Source organism: Hibiscus syriacus, unplaced genomic scaffold (genome assembly GCF_006381635.1).
Source record: "Hibiscus syriacus cultivar Baekdansim isolate YM2019G1 unplaced genomic scaffold, ASM638163v2 tig00116925_pilon, whole genome shotgun sequence".
NCBI classification, from domain to species: Eukaryota; Viridiplantae; Streptophyta; class Magnoliopsida; order Malvales; family Malvaceae; genus Hibiscus; species Hibiscus syriacus.
In genome coordinates, this window is record NW_024063474.1 from 1 (window position 1) to 7,436 (window position 7,436).

The 7,436-nt window shown below is 32.8% G+C and overlaps 1 long non-coding RNA gene across 1 annotated transcript; it reads right to left on the minus strand.

Annotated features, from left to right (window-relative positions):
- Positions 1-4,517: 4,517 nt before the first annotated feature.
- Positions 4,518-6,963, minus strand: LOC120187946. Its single transcript, XR_005522369.1, has 3 exons — positions 6,910-6,963; positions 5,696-5,911; positions 4,518-5,031 (listed from the first exon to the last, which is right to left on the minus strand). It is a non-coding gene; the product is annotated as an uncharacterized LOC120187946 (long non-coding RNA).
- Positions 6,964-7,436: the final 473 nt, after the last annotated feature.

Below are 7,436 nucleotides of genomic sequence, written 5' to 3' on the forward strand. Positions count from 1 at the left end.
TACAAAAGGGCACCTAAGTGACCGAGTGAGAGGTAGTAAATGCAAAAATCGGTTGCAGAGGGCTGAGATTTATGCGTGCGTGTGTGAGCATATTGAAAAAGAGAGAGAACAGAGGAGAAGAGTGAGACCCATGGTCATCATCATCATATTTAAACAAAAGATTTAAGATTAGTTTAGCAGTAGGATACAAAGATTGCCAAATCTGGGAAATAGGCGGTTCTTTACCTTTCTCGCAAATCTAGGAAATAGGGTGGTTCTTTACCTTTCTCTTCTTTTGATATGTAGGAAGAATTGTTGTTTAGATTCCGTGTTGTTAACCTTTTTACAGTGGCGATTATTGCTGACGACCCGCCTCGTGGATTAATCTGTGTCGTCTTTAGTTATGGAGCAGGCGAGCCTTGCTTGCTCGTGTGCTTTCAGATTTTAATGCTGCTCATTCCTTGTCAGTCGTGCATGGCATGTGTTTCTGGGTATTGACTTCTCTCCCACATCGATCAATTATAATTTCATATACATAATCAGGGACGTCTCGTCAAATCTAACAACTTTGATCAACTAATTATCTTTACTCTTTCACTAAAAAGTAAGCACACATGTGCTCACTTAAAGAAGGATTCTCATTGAAGTTCACAAAGATATTCCGTAAGGTAATTCTCTTGTACGATAATCTAATTTAAAGTTAAGAAATTGTAAAAAAAAATCGTAACCTAAAATTTATAAAAATTATAATAATTTGTTTGAATTCAATTTAAAATATTAATTTTTAATATTTTTAGTTGAACCAAAATATTATGTAACATTTTCGATTATCATCAAAAAAAGTTATAAATAAGTTTTTAACCAAAATTGTCAAGAAAAATTTTAACATTTAGGTTGCACTCAACTACAAAAATTATAATTTTATAACATTTTGAATTACGCATTTTCTCAATCTTAAATTAGGCTGCATATCCTTAGACTCTCCTGTCACAGTATCACATCCCTTCAACCTTGATATAATTGCTTGTAATTAGAGACTGTGAAAATATTAATGCACTACAATCTGATTTAATTTTATAAAATTAATTTTTTTTAAAAATATATTCAAGACAGATTTTATAAAGTAAATTACACCATATACCATCAAATTTAAGTGTGTATCGTTTATACCATTGAACTTTTAATTTATTAATTAAAGCAATGAATTTTGATTTTTATTTCAATTATCCATTGAGCCATTAAATCGTTAACAGCCAAATTAAAACGACGTCAAAAGAGGTGTCCACGTCGATAATCGTCAATCACATCGTAGCTGTTAGCCACATCATTGTCCCCATTAACGATTAATTGGTATAATTGAAATGAAATCAAATTCAGTTCTATAGTTGAGAAAATTAAAACCAGTGGTATAAACGATAGAACACCTAAAGTTCGGTAGTATGATGTAGTTTACCCTTTTATAAATGAGTGAGTAGAATCATCTAGAATAAAATTTAAAATAGAGCTAAAAATTTTCTAATAGAAAAGAACATACTAAATTCATTTCCTCGTCATTTTCTTCTTAAAACCAAAACTTTTCTTTTTCATTTTGAGGTCTTCATTATCCCCTTCAGAACTCTAATACTAACGACCTTCGTTCAACCTCCCGTATTGTGAAATTTTATACCAGTCAAGATCCGTCTTCTCTTTCTTTCGATCTATTGACTCAATTCTTTGATAATACCTCTAAATGTAACAAAACTCGATTAGTGGCGGATGTATGTGTTCACTCTGAAATTCGATTTTAATTATTTATTTTATTAGTGATGTTCACGCTAAAAATTTGTTTGTACATATTCCATGCGATTTTTTTATTAATACATATGTTTAGTCTGAAAAAATTTATCGATTCGACACTTGTACTGTTGATATTCTCTACATCCAATCAGGGGCAGACGTATAATTTTATGTTGGAGGGCGAACTTGAAGTTGTAAAATTCTAGGGGACCGAAAACAAATTTTAATAGAAAAATATAGAAAAAATAAAAATATATGGTATTTTTAATTTTAAATCTAAAATATATGGTAATTTGACACAATTTCCATCAAACATTCAACCAATTATCAACGGTGTGACTCACTATTGAAAAAGATCACTACGGTGAGAGTTCGTGATGATTCGATAAAGTATGAGATATTCGATTTAAATTTTAGAAATTTTATTAGACATAAAAGGAGAGAGAAATGATTTGTTTGGTGGTGATGGTGATCAAAGAAAGTCATCAAAGAGATATAATATAAATAATAATAATAATAATAATAATAATAATAATAATAATAATAATAATAATAATAATAATAATATAATAATAACCGATTATTAGAATTTATGTTTATAAGAGAATACATTTAAAAACTTGTTGGACCGTCGAAATGATTCGGAGGTGAATCTCAATCTCAAAATTCAGAACAAAGGAATTGTGATTAAAATGAGGCCCCGTGAGACAACATAAGAAGAAGTGGCAAATGAGATGGAGGGTCCTGATTCCCGGAATGGGAGGCATGTTAATTGTTAACCTAGCCACCTTATGAATGATTGATCGAAGGAGGCAGCCGAGCTCCATAAATGCCGGCGTTGCACGTCTAAACTGTCCCACACAATTAAGAGTGCGTTTGGTTCACGGAATGTAAGATTATCAGTGGGAATGTAAGATAATCAGGGAATATGATTAATGGGAATGTTGTATTTTGTGTTTGTTGGCTTAGAAGGAATGTAAGATTATCTTATTTGGTTAAAGGAATAAAAGATTATTGGAATGCATATTTGACCAAATTGTCCTTATTATATATATTTTTTTAACAAATTAGAAAATATTTATATATTTTCTTTAAAAAATTTAAATTCATAAAACTTATATATATTTTTTACAAAATTAAAATATAAAAGGTTTAATGAAAGGTAAAATTTTATTTTAACCCCTGAACTTCATATAAAATTTAATTATATATTTTTTTTGTAAATCTAAAATAGTTTAAGGATAAATCTGTAATTTAATATTCGTAGAATTTTATTATTCAATGACAGAAGAATGATATTTTTTAAAGAAAAAAATTAAGGGCATTTAGTCTAAAACACCAGTAATCTAACAATACCTAAGGAAAGGGAGGTAATGTCATTCCCGATAATATACCCAAAAAATCCACTATTGGTAATCTTGCATTACCGAGAATGAGATTCACGGCTAATCAAATGGGAGAATGTGAATTCTATTCCCTAATATCCCACATTCCCCCATCCAAACACACTCTAAAGGCTTCTCCTATAGTCTCTCTCCGAACATAGTAAAGGATACCAGCATCCATGATGAATACATTCATACAAATACTCTCTACACTTTTATTTCATACATACATACATACATACATAGAAATACTATCAATGACCTTATTCAGGTGGTTGTGTAGCTAGGGCTAGGGCTGGATCTTGTAGGGCTGCTTTTTGAATGTGTTATCATTTCTTTTGTCTGTAGGGCAGCTAAAGCCATAGCCCTGATTATTGAGCTCCTCTGTCCTCCCTCGCGGAGGAAATTGATAAAAGAAAAACATGTAGGACCCCATTTTCATTATCCATAATATACATACGTACGTCTTTGTTGATCGGTAGGGATGAAGTATTGAACATAGATAGTGGGGGCATCCACCTACAATCAATTCAGTACCTAAACTCAAGGTGGTTGAAATTTCAAGGTTTACACAGTAACAGATTAAAAATTAAAAGATGGATTTAAAATTGTAATATTTTTCTTTTAAAAATAGCTATTCAATTAAATTTATCGGATTTCTAAAAGTAATGTATATATATAATTATTCTTTTAGAGGAATTTGTGCATTTGTCCCCGTTTACAAAACGATTGGAAAATGAGAAAAATTATAGGATAAAACTGTGTAATTAATACCTAAACTATTAATTTTGATCTATTTTGCTATCAAAACATTTAATTTTTTTAAAATCATATCTAATGTTTAGATTTTGTTTCATTTTAGTATCCTATTGTTAAAACTTAACGCGTTTAGTACTTAAACTATCACTTTTGGTCCCTTTTAGCACCTACACTTTCATTTTTTTTAAAACTTAACGTTAAATTTTAAACGGGTACTAAAATGAAACAAAAACTAAATTTAGGTGATTTGAAAAAATGAAAGTTTAGATATTAAAATGGACTAAAATTGATAGTTTAGGTACTAAACACATAATTTACCCAAAAATATCCAAAACTAAGAGACTATTTATTTGCCTTAATAGAACCATTCAATGTTGAATGTTGAATCGTTCAGCTTCAGCGCGTTTGTTTTGCACTTCTGAATGATTCATTGCTGACTGATTCAGCAAAACAGTGCTGAATGATTCAACACAGAAGTACATTTAAATGATTCAGAGCCAGTAAACAAACAACATGTCACATTCAAGCTAATTCATACAGAACCTCTAAATCATTCATCATTGAATTATTCAGCGCTTAATCATTCTAAAATAAACAACAACCCCTAAAGCACTAGATAACCTGACAATAAGTACAAGATTGTAAAAGAGAATAGGAGACGGTAACGCCATACCACTGAACCAATCGGTTCTTGGTATTGTTTTTTTTACGACCAACAACTTCAAACCGAACTTTAAACATGTTTGGTTTATTTGCAGCATTGCTGTCTCTCGGATTTTGTTTTTTACATTTAGACCAATATATGAATATACCTCGTTTTGATTGGCCATTTTCCTAAACACTTTGACGCTTAATGTCACCACAAGGATCTCAACAAGGTGAAGCTCCGGCATCCCTGTTCCCCTGCTTCTCAGGACCACCACTTCCAGAATTCCGTCAGGGCGGAAATTGAGAAAACAATCGGGATCAACCGTCCAGGCAGATTAAGGAAATCGTGAACGGCCCGGGAGAGCAAAACTCCTCGACTATCATCTCGCATTTGCTCGATAGTTCCTGAACCACTCCAATGCCCTGTGTTATCATGCCCTGTATAAGAACTTTCCCATCACGTTGCATCTCACATTTCACTTACCTGGTGGAATCACATTACATTCTTGGTCATCTACTCATCTTTATTTGTAATTTTTGTTCAACAGGATAACATGGTTTCATACCAGATTGCAATTCTGATGCACCTTTTAGGCTAATGATGTCATTATTAGTTAAAGGAAAGGTAATAAACAACTATATCGGTGCACTAGACTTACAATGTTGTCAAGGGCACAACCTGCAGACTAGGTACAAGAGCCCTTTCATTGCATCAGGCACAAAAAACGCACTTGCCCCAGTGAAGTAAACCACAATATTTTTTAGTGTTAATCATTCGTTAACTAACGGTTTCTATCTACATAGGAGTCTTTTTGCTCCCAATTGAAACGTTGGGGCCAAAATGCTCCCAAAAAAAAAAAAAAAAGGGGGCTAAAGTGACTATTTAATAAAGGGGACTCTAAAGAATGATCTACTTTCTTTACAAAACATGTAATCTTTTGTTGCTCAATATGTATTATGTCCTTACAGATAGTTAGATACTATCCCTTATGTGCTTTTCTTATGCCCATCACTTTGCACACAAGCATGCATAGTTGCATACATGCACTGTACGTGTGTCTGATCAAATGGACCTTGCCTAAAAGGATGCAGTGTACAGCATTAATATTTACATGCTATTGATAACATAGTTGACAATAGAAGCTTACTGTGATCGTTCCTGATACTTGGCAATGCAACTCGAAAAAGGAAGGCACTATGACTGACCCCAATGTCTATACGACCAATGGATGGTCCGTTAGATTCCTTTGCAGATCCAGTTAAAACAACAGATGGCTTCAAATTTGAGTCTGCATAATCTTGAACGCCCATGGCAGCAACTTCCCTTCACACACGTCAGCCACAAGACTTGTTTACTGATATCACTGATACAAAACAGACATGCAGTTAAGAAGTTAATAAGTGAATTACGGCATGTGATTGTGCATGCACATCTGCACTTCTCATGCAGCATGATACCAATTGTCACATCCATGAATATAATGCCGATAAAGAGAAGAGTCGGCACAGATGAGAAAAGTCAGTTTGCTTGTGCAACAATTTAGAGATTTCACATAAAGTTCCAGGCTTGAATTGACAATTGAAATGCAAAAAATCTCTTTAGTATATTTGTTATAATTGGTTTATACCCACAATTAAACACTAACATAATGAAAATAATGAGCTCAGTTTCGAAAAAAGTGCAAATCGATTCGTTCCCAAAAAGAGAAACAAATTTGGAACTGCAAAATCTTTATCATCCAACCAGCCCGGCATAACCAGGAAGCCAACCTACAGAGAACATCTCACACAGAGAGCTTGTGGTGAATAATGAATAACTGGAAAAGTTAAACATAATTGTTCACTGCACGAAATGAAAATTGCAGAATTTCAAATCATTTTTATGAGTTTCCAATGGGAACAAAATTCGAATTCCTCTGGCTTTCGATTCGAACCGTCTGAAATCCTTTTTTTTGGGGGGTGGGGGGGATCATCCATTTTCAACTCAGCATATACTTGCAAAATGAAAAAGTGTAAGGACCGTATCGTAACATTTTCAAGGTCACTGCAACAACGTAACTCATCTTCAATTTAAAATCTTAGTTTTAGGAAACAAATCAGGCCATAAAATTCGTAACCGCGACACCGCAGCCACTACCGCAATCACGGCCGCAACAGCAACACTACTAATATGGCAAGCTTAATGAGTGAACCATGGCAAAGATAATTATATACAAGTAGATGAGCAGTCTAGCGAAAAATAGCAGATCGAAAACAGAAAATAAAATGCAGCAGATAGTTGCAGAGGCAGGGAACATATAACTCAAAATCTCATACGACTCAAATAGAAATCCTCAAGTTGATTTTAGGGTTTCAAAAATACCTTAATGGTTTTCTTGGTCCGTTAGAATCTGGAAGACAAGCTGGGACTATGGTGGACTGGTGAGTAATTAGAAAAAAAAAGGTTGTTTTGTCTTTTAATTATATTAAATTTACATTTTGATTTAATTTAATTAGTAATTTTTTTACGTCGTTGACCGTAACGATATCACGTGACCGTTTATTGTACCAATATAGTAGTCTACATACAAATGTTGATGTGGTAAAAAGATTAGATTTATTGAATGTTGTTTACTATCTTTGGAGTCGTTTAGTTTCATCAATTTTTTTTTTAATTTTAATCAACGATGGTCATTATGCTATTAATATAATAATTTGTTTTGGTGGTGTGACAATCTACGTTTGAATAGAGATAACAACGAGTGAGATTAAGTTTTTAGTCAATTCGATCCGAATAAAATATATATATATAACTTGAACTTCAATTTTGTTCGACCCGAAAAATATATATCATCCATTTGACCTGACCTGACTAAAAGAGCATATTTTCTCTACTTGAATCTAATTCAA